Genomic DNA, 15,041 nt, shown 5'->3' with positions numbered 1-15,041 from the left:
TCTGGCTCTCTGCACCCCATTCATCCAACTCTAGGGTCCTCTCACCACTACCAGCATCACGGTGCTTGCCCACAAGGAGCTGGCTTTTCTGTGAGTGGATGGCTAGCAGCTGGACTCATCGAGGTGGGCGGGCCGGCCATGTTCAGTCTCCGGGAAATGAGTATGGACATGGTGGGCCCAGCGGGGTTGCCCACCCTTCTCTGCCCGTATCAGGTTCCCTGACTCATCTGAGCACTGTAAACATAGCGGCTGGACAGGCCACCTCTCCTGAGCTCCACCGCAGGCTGCTCTGCCCGGGAGGGAAACAGGATTGGGCCTGACAATTTGACATAAACCATGGGGCAGTGTCCGCAGCTGGGGAAAGTCTGGTGACCCACTCCTAAGAGGCCCCCATGCTCACCCCAGTGATGGCTGTTCCCAGTTACCTTTCTCTGTTGATCCAGGAGTCTATGGGGTAAGGAGTACCCCAGGGGTCCCCTAAGCTATCCCATTTTGATACAGTTAGAGAAACTGAGGCCCAGAGGAGAGCAAACTCTTACTAATAGGGCTCTAGATCCTTCCCAGGGAAATATCAATAAACATGGGTGTCATTTATTACACGAGATTGTTATGAAAATGGATCAGTATATATGAGATACTTGAAACTGTGTCCAGTGCTCAGTAAGTAGTGCTATCTGTGGTCACTGCCAAATAAAAATGAATATGTAGATGGGGTGGTCTATATGAGGAGCTGCATCCAAGGACCTTGTCCCTTTAGTCACCAGCTGTTCATGGGAGAATGCCTTTGGAGCCAGCCAGGAACATTTTGGAGGGAATCAACCAAGCCATCTTCAGGGCTAGTGTGTTTGTCATCTTTATACAATGTAGGGCATTCCAGCAGATGGGTACCCACTGGGTCAGGATAACACACACACAGCCTCTTGTGCCCAAGTGCTGTTTTCAAGCAAAAATAGGTGTGTACACTGATCATGTGTATGAGCCATGTTCATAGACACATGTATAGCTTCCCTCCAGCATACAAGTTAGCATTGCATCTGTTCAGGTTCACCCATGGCATGTGCATGTTTACGGGCACACACACACACACACACACATACACACACACACACACACACACACACACGTGCATGTATGCATTTGCATGCATGCAACACTCTACCTTTATGCTGTCAGCTCAGTAGCATGCTATCTCCTGGACAAACTGTTATCTTTTGGGTCTTCAGACATTTACCATATTGTTCCTGAGATTGTATGGCATTCTAAAGATCTGAGAACAGGGGCTCTGGGCCTGGAAATGGAAAGGCTCAATGACTTTAAAGATCCCCACCATTTCTGAGCACTTTTTGAAGATGCCTAGCAAGTCACAATGGGGCCTGTCATGCCCAGACGTAGACTACTACTGTGCAGCAGGAGCCCACTGGGCCTGTTCATCCTCATCATGTCCATCACACCCTGATGCACTTATGTTCTGTCGGAGTCCTTTCGGAGACTGCTGGACTTGCTCAGAGCGCAGCTGCTCACATAGACACCTCATCTACATATACCCATTTTTATTTGGCCTTGAGCACAGATAGCACTACTTGCTGAGCATTGGTTACTGTTCCAAGTATCTCATACACACTGATCCATTCTCAATAACAATCTTGAGTAATAAATGACATCCACCTTTATCTTACAGACAGGGAAACCAAGGCACAGACTGACAAAGCAACTGGATCCAAGCTACATAGCCAGGAAGTTAAAAAAGCAGAATTTACTTACCTGTCTGTGATCTGGCTCCACGAGATAGGGCATCTGGTTTATGTAAGTACCTGGACCTTGAACCCCAGGAGGAGGGTAACAGGTGGCAAGGTGTATAAGCCTACTGTGTGCTAGACCCTTTGCTGGGAGGGCTCACTGGCCTTCATGCCACTAGATTCTAGCCCACATGTTCTCCCTTTCCCTCCCCTTCCCCTTTTTCTTCCAGTCCAGATGGGGCTTTACTGCTTAACACCCTGGGTAGGGACAGCCTCCTCTAGAGACCCCAGTGGGTGGGGCTGCGGCTGGGGCTGGGGCTGTGGTTAGGAACTGGGCACCAAGGGGCTGGCCCTTCCCTACTCCAGTGCACAAAGGGGACATGTTTCCCAAACCCATTTATTCCTGCCTCTTCTCTTCTTCCTCACATGGTTTGAACCTTCTGGCTTCTATATTCTACCGCTCAACTGGTTGCATACTCCCCCCCCCCCCATCACTTTCTAGTAGCCTGCAGATTGTGACCACAACTACTGTCTCTTCTGGGAAGCCTCCACAGGTACCATGGCTGCTGGTGGCATGCTCTCTGCTTGGGTCCAGTGGCCCCATGTCTGCTTCTTTGTGCATGTCCCCAGTCTGTCTGGGGCCAGGTAATTCCATGGATGCTCACCAAGCACTGCCTGTTGAGGGACCCCGATCCTTTCCCACAGGAATCAGACTCTGTCCACCAGATGTTTAACTTATGAATCTTGTTCTCAGCACCTTGCATAGAAATGGAGCATGGTTGGATTCATCTAGGTTCTAGAATATGGCCTTTATTATACTTTAAAATTATGAATTAAAAGTAGATAAATGAATGATAATTTTGCTATTCTGATTCAGTTTAGCTTGGGAAGAAAAGGGGTTCCCGGGGGCAGGACACACATAAGCTGGGTTGGCTAGTGGCTACAGAGCAGATATTTTGTCTCTGGCCTGGGTCTGGCTGCCCACCCGCACTCCTGCACACTGTCCACATGGGGGAGAGGCTAGTAAACAAGGGCCTTCCTGTCTTTTTCTGCTCTCCCTTATTTCTAAAAATAAACTGGAATCTTCTCCTCATCTGCCCCCAATTTTCTCCTGCTTGACCCTGATGACCCATGCCCTCAGATGAGGCCACATGTGTGCCCACTGTAGGACAGATGGCCCAGCCCTGAGGTGCAGATGGTGGGAGCCCTGAGACCGCTATGGCCTCTGCTCCTGCAGCTATGCCCTGCAGAGAACAAAGCCCTCAGCAACCCCCAGACTGCAGTGGGGTGGGGGCCTGGCTTACAACAGGCCTCTCTCTGCTTTGCTGTCAGGAGCTGCCCCTACAGTGATAGCCACTGCCCACTATTGGTATACATAGCACAGTCAAATCTGCTGTCTTCTTGAGTCTGCTTTCAAGCTCTCAAGGTCGGTATTGAACAGACAAGGAAAACCGAGCTCAGTTTACTTCTTCAGGATTGTGCAGCTAGCAAAGAGCAGAGCCAGAGTTGCAAACCAGGTATCCCTACTTTAAAATCATGCCTTTTAGCACTGTCTTCCCTGGTTCCTGACATCAGAACCAGGGCATGGCCTTACAGCTTAGCACCCAAAGGGCTTCAGAGTGTTCTTTTAGCTGGTGTTTACTGAGTGGTTACCCTGCCTGAAACCCCATCCAAGCTCAATCCTGGATAGGAAGGAATTTCAGGCCCACGTACCTGGATGGAGCTGGAGATACGGGATGCTATCGTGTCACTTGCCATAGCTATTCTGCAGTGAGAGGGCACCAGGACTGAGCTCTCAGGTTCCAAAGTCTTTCTTCTGCATAACTTCCCAGCCCAGTTGATGGTGTGCTTTGCTTCTGGTTAATTACTTAGCTGGGCAGGTTGTCTCTGTGTCTGCTCAATGCCTGGTACAGGGCACAGGGACCTAGAAGATGAATGGATTTAGCTTCATGAGTGTATGAATGGCAGTGCTGGTACAAGGAGGCAAAGCATTGTGATAACAGGTCTACCTAGTACTTATAGCTCATGGGGGTCCAGGTAAAAACCTGGCTAGCTCTGTGCCTTGCTATGGGCAGCCCAGTGGCTTCCCTCCTGCTGCAGTGACCTATTTGTTTCTTCTGGACTACTGTTCAAGGGCATGGCAGTGTGATGGAGCCCATCTCTTCTTCCCCTGCTAAGCCCCTGGCTCTTTTACCCCAAGTACCACCAAACTGCCCTAGGGTCCTTCCCAAACACGGGACTTTTTTTTTTTTTTTTTTACATCAGCCATATTATCATGCCTTCTGGCATGTATCATGTTCCTTACCATACCCCACTTTCTCCTGGTTGCCTCTTACCATGAACATAGCACTCAGAGATGTCATGTTCCTAGGAAGGTGGCAGCTGGGCACAAGGGGTTCCTACAATGGGTACATGTTGGCCAAAGGAGAAGAATCACTTACTGTTAACAGGTCTTGGCCTCCATTTCTGAGAATGGGCTCAAGTATAGGAAGATACAGGTCTTGTTAGAAGAAGGGACAGTTGCCTGGAGGGCTAAGGGGAAAGTGTAGCTCAGCTCTTGCGATCAGAGAATCTTCCTGGGGGTTTCAACCCCAGACCTGGCCCTCAGATGATGCTTTTATTTAATTACTAACTCATATGGTGTGTGTAATGTGTGTGGTACTGCTTGAAGCCTTTTCCACATATTAAGGTGTTTGATCTTTGCAACAACCCCGCCCTTATCCCCATTTTATATATTTGGAAGTAGAAGTATGAAGAGGTTAGTTGACTCTCTTAAACCTACACAGCTAAGAACAATCCAAAGCTGAATTATTACCCAGGATTTTGTCTCTAGTAGCTTATGCTCTAATCTCCTTGCTATTACTAGAAAGAGAAGAAAGATGGTGTGGAGTGCAGAGGATAAACATCACTCTACCTAACACAGCATGAGGCAGTAGATCCCTGCCTCCACCATGCTCATACTGGATCTATATGAGCTCCCTGTGGAGGACAACCAGTACCACCTTTTTGTGGATTCCACATTCTAGTAGGATACCTGCTCTATCCAGACAGTGGGGGTGCCACTTGGGTGTCAGTGTCTGGGTCAGAGCTTCCTCCTCTTATAATGCTCTCTGAAAGCAGATAGAGATGTTATTCTCACTCACAGATGAAGGAACTGAAAGGAGAGGGAGATATTATGGTCTGTATCTGAGATGCCTCCTAATGTTCATGTGTTGAAGGCTTTGTCCTGATTGATAGATCTGATCATTGGAAGGTAATTAGATTTTGACGTCTCTGACCTTATCAATTGATTAGTTCATGGAAGAGTTAATTTGATGGCATTATTGGAGGGTGACAGAAATGAGGATGTTGTAGGAAGCAGGTCTGCCCTGGAAAGATATACTTTGCTCCTTGCCCCATCCTGCCATGCTCTCTTCCTACCCACTGTGAGGCGAGCAGACTCCTGCAATTCATTTGTCCACCACCAGGATGGCTGGCCTCGTCTCAGGCCCAAAGCTGTGGATCGTAGCTACCTCAGACTGAAACCTCTGACGCTAGGAGCCTAAACCAATCTTTTTTTCTTCAAACTTTTTCACATATTTGTTGCAACGATGAAAATTCTGATTAATGTAGAAGGTAAAAGAGTGGGGATAGTCTCGAGGATGCAGCTTGGATGCCACGCTCTGGAACTAGAGCTTGTCCCTAGCTATCAACGCCTGAGGGGCCAGTGCCTGTGCACCACACATGAAAAAGCCTTTATAAAATACATAGTGCCATGATGCCTGACACCTGCTCCGAGCATGGGTGCCCTCAGTGCACAAGAGAGAGCATGGGGGTAGTGGACCCAGCCAGGGTAGAAATGGTCTGGATTGGCTGTTCCGTCATCTTCATGCTGCCCTTGTGCAGATGGCTGTAGACAAGGGTCCAGGACCGAGCCAGACTGGTTTCTCACCCGCCACCCCCACTCTATTTTCCTAACCTCTACAATAACACAAGGTCCTGGGTACCACATCCTTGAGACTCTTCCGACCAAGGACTCAGACCCTTTTCTCTTGGAGATTCTGAGTAGTGAGTGGGGCATCACAGAGATGACTTCTCCTTATTTCAACTTGTAGTGACATTTTGGGTCTTTCAAAGCATATTTCCAGTTTGTGACCAACATTCATTTTTACTGATAGAGAAAAAGAGATAAGTGAACCAGGCCCGTGGTCAGGGGCCAGACAGAAGCCAGGACATACAAGTATGGTTTGTCCCATCCCTGTCGCCAATCCTTCTTGCTTCTTTTCCCTTTCTTTCCTGCATCAGAGGAGGAACAGTAGAGGAGTCTGGACGAAGCAGAGTCAATGGAGTGGGAGGATGAACGGCTCCGAATTCACAGTTCATTTACTAAGTGACCTTAAGCAAGTCCTGTTCCCTCTCTCGGGTTCAAGTGTTTAATTATGAATTATTTTTATGTCTTTAATTAATTAGGGAAGAAAGCTACCATCCCATCCTTTTATTTGACTGGAGGTTTATAGAAATTGACCCAATATTTTTTCTTCCTTCCTTCCTTATTTCCTTCCTTCCTTATTTCCTTCCTTCCTTCCTTCCTTCCTTCCTTCCTTCCTTCCTTCCTTCCTTCCTTCCTTCCTTCCTTCCTTTCCTTCCCTTTATTTGTCTCTTCCATCTATCCACACATCAATCATACAATAACACATCCACTCAAGTTGGTACACCTCTATCTGCTCCCCCACCTATCTCTCCCTTCCCCATTCCTCTTGCCCGGCTACCTACTCATCCATCCACCAACGGATGAGTCGCATCTACCCATCCTTGGGTCTATTCATTTGAAGTTGGCTTAACTTCTGTCTTTTCCAGGTTTCATGGTGGAAGTCTTTTCTTATTTGTAAGCAGTTATACTCCACGCTCACTCACATTCAAACTGCCTCTTCTCACAATCCGTCCTCAACTAAACTGGGAGGGCTTCAGGGGGAAGGAGAAGGCTGATACAGCTAGGGATCCTCAGTAGGCTGCAGCACTCACCGTGCTTACCGAGTATCTTCGCAGCTCATAGATCCCTGAGCCATTCCAGTGTAGGTCCTGATTCAAGCTCCGAATCCCTCTTCTCTGCAGACTCTAAGCCTCATTCTTATGTCCTCACTTTAGAGGTCCACAGAGGTTGAGTCCTACCTGGGATCACATAGCAAGCCCATGAGAAACTTGGAATAGAGTTTGAGTCTTCTCTGGTAGTGAGTAGTCCCCATAGCCTCCCTTATCTGGGACACTGCCCAGAGACCTACCAAGTGGGTCACCAGAAGAGGGAGCAACTCTGAGTCACCCACACCCCCTCCATTCTTCAGTCCCTGAACCTGCACAGCCAGCCGAGCCAGCCACAGCAAGGCCCTCTGGCTATCCTGGCAACATTCTGGGTTGGGTGGGGACTGGAGGTTTGCTATTTTCAAGCTTAGGCTGCTCCAGAGCTGTCAGGCCTCTGCTGGTTCGCTAGACTCACCCAGGCTGTTCTGGTTCTAGCCAGCTGGGGTGGTCCCTCAGTGCCATTCCCAGTGACAGAGGTCAGGCCTCCCCTAGTGCCTGCAGTGTGTCACTGGTAGCTCCCGAGGGCTCTCCCAACTGGCTTGTGCACTTGATGGGCGGGCTGTAAACAAGCCATCAGCAGAGGTGGTCTTGGCCCTCCCGTCCCTTCTCCTTCCCAGACTTGATAGCTCTCAGCCACATTGGAAGAATTAAGGGGCGGCTGGTAGAGGGAGGTGGCTGGCTCCCATGGCAGGCACGGGGAACCATGCATAAGTCCTACCATATTGGCTGTGTGTGTGTGTGTGTGTGTGTGTGTGTGAACACTTGTGCACATGCAAGTGGGAGAAGTGGGTCCTATTTCTGTGATGCTGTCCTAGGGGATCTGAGGTGAGGACTTGCCTAGAAAGCCTTCTTCTCTGCTGGCTTCAGAGACTTTCTAGAGCAGGGAGAGGCCTCCAATGTTGTCCTCACTTGTTATAGATGCTGTTCACTGGGCCTGGGTCAGTGAAGCTAGGATCTCAGTGGCCTGGAGAAGCCTTTTTTTTTCTCTATGTCTCTGTTTCCTGTGAGGGCTTCTGTAGTGGCTTAGAGTCATCCTGTCTCTGTTTAAGAGGCTCCTCATGTCTCCTCTGTCTTGATCACTTGGGATTCCCAGGCTCTTTCTACATAAGAGGAGACAGAATCTGAGAGGGTGAGAGAATTTGCAATGGAAACCAGGCTTTGGGTCTGGCTTCTCTGGCTCCTTTGGGGAATTCAGTTCTCCCCATGCTTCCAGAACCTTCTGAACACACAGCAAGCTGTGGGGAGGTACATTCTGACTGCAGTTCCTGCAGGGAGCCACGGGTCAGGGAACAGCCAGAATGAGGGGGTCTCCTGTGCTTTCAGGGGTGACCATGTGCTTAGGTTGCAAGAACATTCAGAGCCTCCGAGAATCAGCATGTTCTGTTGTGAGCTGGGTAGAGGTGGGGTGGGGTAGGTTACTTCAGACAAAAGCAATCCAAGGGATGGTGCTGAGGGGGCAGAGTATCCCTCCTATTAATTCACGGTTCCAGAAATAACCTGCTGTCTTCCTCACCTTTCTGTTGCATTTAAAAAGATTTAATTCCTTTGTTAGTCATTAGGAAGTGACCAGGGTACCAGCTACTGCTGTGTCCTTGAGGAAACCTTTTACACAAACTGTCAGCGAACCCACAGTTTCCTTGTAGATGAGACCCTGTTCTTACTTACCCACCATTTGGGAGTAAACAGATATCAACTCTACAGGGTGGGGCAGATGGCTCAAAGTGTCAGAGTAGAGACTTTGTTTGTCTGGGCAGGATTGTTTCTCCCCTGGCTCTTGACCACCTGGGCAGAGTGGAAACTACTACTGCCCTTCCATTCAGCTCACACAGCAATGAGATCGCTTGACTGGGGATGAAGACTTGTGCCTGGGTGTCAGTGTACCCAGGCTTTCCCTGGCCTGCAGATTGCTTCTCTTTCTAGAGATGGCTTCCTTTTTTTCCCTTTGGCCCCTGGGGGTTCTGGAGGTCTGGAAGCATTGTAAGATGTGGGAATTCTGGTTCCTGGGAACCACACTGGAGTCTGGACCGCCAGGAAGGGCAAGACTGATAGGCAGACAACCTTTGGTAGCACTCTGAGCATCCGGCATTCACCTCAGCCAGCTCTGGGGCTGGAACCAGTAACACGTGGATTTGATTGCTTGAGAAATCAGTGTGGGGGGCCTGGAGAGGAGAGCAGGGGCGGAACAACTGATCCATCTAAAAATAACAGAGCCCCGAATCCCAAGGGGCACACACTGTCCCATTCCAGATTTGGAAGTCGCCTGTAGTGCTTTTTGTAGTAGACGACCTCTGTGGGTGGCTTTTTGGTGACTTGGGGCAGCCTGGTGACAACAGCAGTGAGGGGCTAGGGGAAGTCTGGGTTCGGGTCCTGGGTGACCTCTCTTTATCTGGGTGACTCAGGCAGGAGAAGCCATCCCTGCTTCTTCAGGACACACTGGGCTCTGAGGACCTGCAAACAAGTGCTTCATATACATTTGTTGGTTCCTGGCCAAAGGGGAGGCTCAGGGATCCCAGGCAAGAATAAGTTCTGTTTGATTAGATTACAGCTTCTAGTGCCTTCTCGTGTGCTCCCCTGCCCCCAGCTCAGTCTCCTGGGGTTACCTGTTGCTCCCTCATTAAACATGCTTCCTTTACCGAGCTACACTCAGCATGGTTCCGCCATTGCTACACTGGCAGGTAATACTACACTGGCTTTATATCTTTGGAGGCGCTCAAAGCAAAGCTTGACAGACCTGTCAGGGAAGTCATCTATGGCTTAGACGAGCTGGTGAGTATCTGGCCACAGGTCTGGCCCTTTGCCTTTAGCTATGCCCCACATTCTCTCTCACTCGAGGAGGGTCCTGATGGGCGCTAAGGCGGATCTCTGCATGGCCGTGCTCTTCCAGGTACTCTTAGATGCTCTGATTCAGCCAGTCCCCAGGCTCACGTGCAAAGTAAAGATGTTAATGGTTGGCATTCTAGCTTTACAAAGTGTGTCAATAAAGTCCCGGCTTGCGGGCATGTAGAGTTCTGCTGGCACGGCTATCCTGGAGAGGGACTGCTTGGGGCCACAGGTGAGATCCCGGAGTCTGTGTCCAGGCCTGTGCTCCGAGCATATGCAAAAAAGGGTCTGCTATGGAAGTCATGTGCTCAGTGGTGAGAGTCTCTGCTTCTAGGCTGTGTGGCTTGAGGTAAATTAAGCTGCTCTTCTGTGCTTTAGTACTCTACATCTTCCTTGTGGAGTTGCTGAGGAGTCTGGATGAAACTCCATGGATACAGAGACCAATGCTGTGGACAGTTCAGAGTAGCTAGGGGATGTTAGAGACAAGGGAATGGAAGAGTTGCACAACTAATCAGGCTTCTGTTTGCCCAGTCTCCCTGTCAGGGTCTTGTGGGCACTCAGTACCAGAGAGACTCCTCCACAGGTCCTTCTTGGGCAAAGTTCTACCCCTCCAGACCTTTCAAGCTTTGAGCTTCCCAATGCAGAGGCATATTTTTGGCTGGCCTTGAATTCGCCGAGATCTACCTGCTTCTGCCTCCAGAATGCTGGGATTGAAGGTACGTGTCACCACCTATCTTAGGTGGGTCAGGCTTGAAGCATTTGTTCTCTTTTCTGTTAAACTGTGCTGGTGCTGACCTCATAGATGTGTTGTAAAATGTCTACCAGGTAGCCTCTATCAAGACAATGATGATAGCAATGATGCATAAAGTCTAGGTGTTCATCCTGTAAGCCCACCGTTCCAACTCAAGGCAGCACAAGTTAAGGAGGGAAGAAGTCCTCTCGCAGGAGCACACAAAGGGAATCTGGTGCCAGGAGAGGTCAGGGGAAGTTTCATAGAGAACCAAGTATTCAAGCTCAGAGTTGGAAGAGTGGGCCTTGGTCAGGCAGAGAAGCTGGGTCCAGCATATACTGTGTGGCCCACTAGGGGTGACAACGGAGACTCTGAAGCACACTAGAGCGGTCAAAGCACAGAGCACTGAGATCCCAGCTTCCACAGCAGCCAGGATCCCAGCTCCCCTTTGGAGAGCAATGGTCAGGACTCTATAGCAGGATTTAGTGACACTAATGAAGAGAGGTGACAGTCTCCTGGTACTACTGGTGTCCTATATAAGCTGTAATCTCCGAGAAGTGCTGCCTGCAATTGGTCAGCAAAGACCCTTTTAGGTGTGGGGGTACACAAGCCCCCCTTCCCCCCATACACAAGTCCCCCTTCCCCCCACCATGCAGAGCCTCTGGATGCTTGTAGGTGAGAAAGCTCTCCAGTCAAGAACAGTTCCCCACACCCTGCCTGGTCCTAAAGTTCGGCAGTTGCCCGGTTAGGCTGGATCTCAAGCACTCTGCTTGAGACTAGGTATTCGCAACTATCACAAGGCCAGTTTCCCTCCTGTCCCCACAAATAGAGAAGGACTCCCAGTGGAGTGAGGGACAGGGTCACATAGGGAAAAAAGTGGTCCCAGTCTGCCTATACCAGCTAGCCTTCTCCTTTCCACCTGCCCACCCTGGTCCCTCTGCCCTCCTGACGGGCAGAGGCTTCTCAGTACCGTTCTGGTAGTTAGGCTGGTGATTAAGCCCCGCTTCCCCAAGATTCTGGGCCCTACCTTGCCTCCTAGGGGCAAGCAGTGACCTTCTAAGGACTCCAACAAGCCATTGCTGTCTGCTTGAGGAAAGGCATCTGTGGCCCATTGGCCCCCCTCCTCCGCCAGAGCGGGAAACACAATACACCGATAATGATCTAATATTTATACAACGCCTTTCTACCAGATGCATCCCAACAAAGTTTACAAGCTGTCCCCGCGGACGGCGCAATGTATTCCAGACCCTTTCTCTGCCTCTGCCCTGCCCCCTCCCTGGTGTGTATGTGTGTGTGTGTGTGTGTGTGTGTGTGTGTTGGGAGTGGGATGGGGGAGATGATGCCCGCAGAGCTCATAAATCCACCTGAGGGACAGGCCTGTCCAACTGCATACCAGGACCTAGCTGTGGCACTCCTCGCTGGGCACTGCCCTGTATGGAGGTCACATGCTCTTCTGAGTGGAAAAGAAAGCCTGGCCGTGGAGAGTAAGGCTGTACCCAGGACTGAGCCTGAACTTTGGCCAAAACTCACAGCACCCAGCGAGCCTCTCCCCAGCCCTCCACATCCTCAGACCCGTGGGAGGGACACAGGGAGGGCCGGCTGGCTGGGCACAAATGTTCCTCCTAGTCACTTCCTCAGAGGCGGCTCCATGAATGAGGATTTGTGTTCGTTCCCTCCCTGTAAATTGCCCTTGGTCACCAGGGCCATGTTGTGTGTCAGAGTCCCTGACCACCAGCCTTGGACAAAACCTGCTTTGTGAAGTCCGGGTGGAAGACAAACAAATGATTATTACCTTTGAGTGTCCCCTCCCCCAGCCTTTTCTCTTGGCCTGGAGTTAAGACCCTTTTCTCTGTCAACAATCTTGACTTTGTTCCGTGAGAAGGAAACAGCTCGCAGAGGGGTTGCCGAGATGCCTCTTGCAAGAAAACCGTTTGGGAGGCGGGTGGAACAAGACAGGGGTTACAGGAAATGGCAGGCATTTTTTGTTGAATTAAACCATTAGGAGTGACCCCCAAACCAGAGCCAGGCCGAGGGAACAACTGGATACATTTAGGTCAGGACAAGCAGCCAAGAGAGGAGCTGAAACCAATTACCATAAATGAATGTTTCTCTTTTATTCACGACCACCGTGCCTGTTCCCAGGATGCTCTTGGGCCTCTTATAAAAACAGATGAACTCTCTGGTTTTGTTCGGAGAGTTATTAGCTAATGCAACTGTTGGGCAATTTATCAAACATTAACACATGCTGAGATTAATGGCCAGGAGATATCCTTGTCACTGCTGGTCTCTGAGGCTGCTGGACGTTGGGGCTGCTCTGGGTAGGCCCTGCTCCTCTGTGGGAACCTTTAAGTAGGTTGTTAGGACCCAGCCTGAGGTAGGGTCCTTGCAGCTGTGACTTCTCACTGCCATTTGGGTAAGGTGACCCCTGGTCAGTCTGGAGCCCAGGTTCTGTTATATATCGCCGGTCCCCCAACTTGCTTAGGAGTCTCTGTTATTTACCACAAGTTGTGGCTTATGCTGTGTCTGGACCTGTGATGGCCAACCCAGCCTGCCCTCCTGACCTAGCTTCACTCCCCCTTTGACTCTCCATGTAGACTTCCTTTCCTGAGGGACTGGCAGGCCAGGGCTCCCTCTCTGTGCCTCATGGCCCTGAGATTGCACCACATCTGGACCTCACTTGGGTTGGAAACCAAGTGGTGGGTTTGCAGTTTTGGTTGCCTAAACTGATTGCCCTAGAGATAGTAGTGTGTGATCCATTGCCTAGCCAGAGCCTAGAGCAGTATGTGTGTGTGTGTATACACATGTGTGTGTGTCTGTGTGCATGTATGTGTAAATGTGTGTACGTGTGTATATGTATATGTGTGTGTATACATGTGTGTTTGTGTGTATGTGTATGCAGTGTGTATATGTGTGCATGTGTGTGTATATGTGTGTACATGTGTATATGTGTATGTGTGTATACATGTGTGTATGTGTGTATGTGTGTTCATGTGTGTGTATATATATGTGTATATATATATATATGTATACATACATATATATATATATAAGCATACGCAGGATTTTAAATGAGAGTTATCTAAACAGTGGACAGCAGACCTATATACAGGTACACAGGGTGGCTCTCTTTGACCTCTCTAGGCTCAGGCTGTCTGTCTGTCCACTAACGAAAAGGAATTATGTTTCTTCCATCAGGTTTCTCACTGCTGTGCATTCTCAGGGATTGGCATCTGGCTGAGAGCCGCATAGGAGAAAAGACGACTTCTGAGCGTGTGGCCTGGTGCAGCTACTTGTTTCTTCAGGCCTCATTCTCCTCATCTGTGAAATGGGTAGGGGATATGTAGTCAAGGCTTAAGACTACAGACTGCTGAGGGCTGCATGGTTTGGGGGTATTTTTAATCCCCCCAAAAGAGGGGGAAGGAAGGAAGCTGAGTTCAAGCTGCTTTACTGATGGAATGAATTCAGCTTCCTCAAGACTTTTGGTTAACATCCCTTTGGTGTGGGGGTGCAGAAGATCTGGTTTTCAGTCAGCAGGAGGAAGGCCTCCCGCTGCTCAGCTGGGGCCTATTTACACCATCTCTTGGAATTTACCATCTGAAAAATGGGACGATAATGCTTCACGCCCTGGGGGTGTTAGTGTCTGAAAAGTGCTAAGTTCAGCTGTTGGCCCAGAGCTGGGACTCATTAAATGGTAGCTGCTATTATTACTATTGATTATATTAACAGCAGCCACAAGCAGGCGCAGAGCATGGCATGATGGCCTCTGCCTGTTGTCTTCATTGTTTCTTGATGAGGAATTTCATGGGAGTCAGTGATCCAGAATTAAGATTCCTTTTCTCTGCTAGTGCCCATGCTGTGTTCGTCTCCTTGTCACAACCCCTCTGCCAGGCTCGGCAGCCTGCCTTTACCAGTCCAGCTACACTGTCCAGGCTGCTGGTGGCTGACGTCTGCCAGGAAAGCAGACCATCTTCCCAGATTGTCTGTTTGCAGATGCATGGGGGTGTGGGGCTGTCAGAGAAGGCATAAAGCAGGCTCTGGTGCAGGCTCCGGCTCCTCTCCACGTGTTAGGCCAGTCACTGCCAAGTAGCAGATGCACAGTGGGTCTGCAGCAGGAAGCAGCCTCTCCCTGGGGCACTCAGGAGTACCCCTCCGTGTGTGTGTGTGTGTGTGTGTATGTGTGTGTGTGTGTGTGTGTGTGTGATGGTCAGGGAGTAGTGAGGACCAGGCAAGGTAGTAGGGTCTTCCTAGCTACAGGAAAGGCCCAAGATTTGTCTAGACTCTAGGACTTTAGTTCCTTAGACTCAGTTTACTCCTTTGTGAAATGTGGACAAATATGGGTTCAAAGCTCTTTATCTGGTGTGTTTAAGAACCGATTATTTGGATTTCTGGAGAGAAATGTCATACAGAGTATATTTTATAAAGCTCTGTAGCTGGTAGGAATGTTGCCTCTGAGCAGATGCTGATTTCTGCAGTGGGATATGTGAATGCAAACCTCACACAGAACTGAAGATAGGGCTTTGCGTCATCAACAAAAGAAAATCTTGCTCCAAATTTCTGCAAAAACACTCGATTTTGAATCTTCTTTGGTTTTGGAGTTGAAGGTATAAGGCTATGGACCGGAACAGTCTGCTTCCAGAGTCTAAGCTCCTCCTTGTAGCATGTAATTTTTTTTTCCACGAGAGGAAAAACTACATTTTGCT

This window comes from Apodemus sylvaticus, chromosome 3 (genome assembly GCF_947179515.1).
Source record: "Apodemus sylvaticus chromosome 3, mApoSyl1.1, whole genome shotgun sequence".
NCBI classification, from domain to species: domain Eukaryota; kingdom Metazoa; phylum Chordata; class Mammalia; order Rodentia; family Muridae; genus Apodemus; species Apodemus sylvaticus.
The sequence above is the reverse complement of the archived record's forward strand: the minus strand, read 5'-3'. Positions refer to the sequence as shown.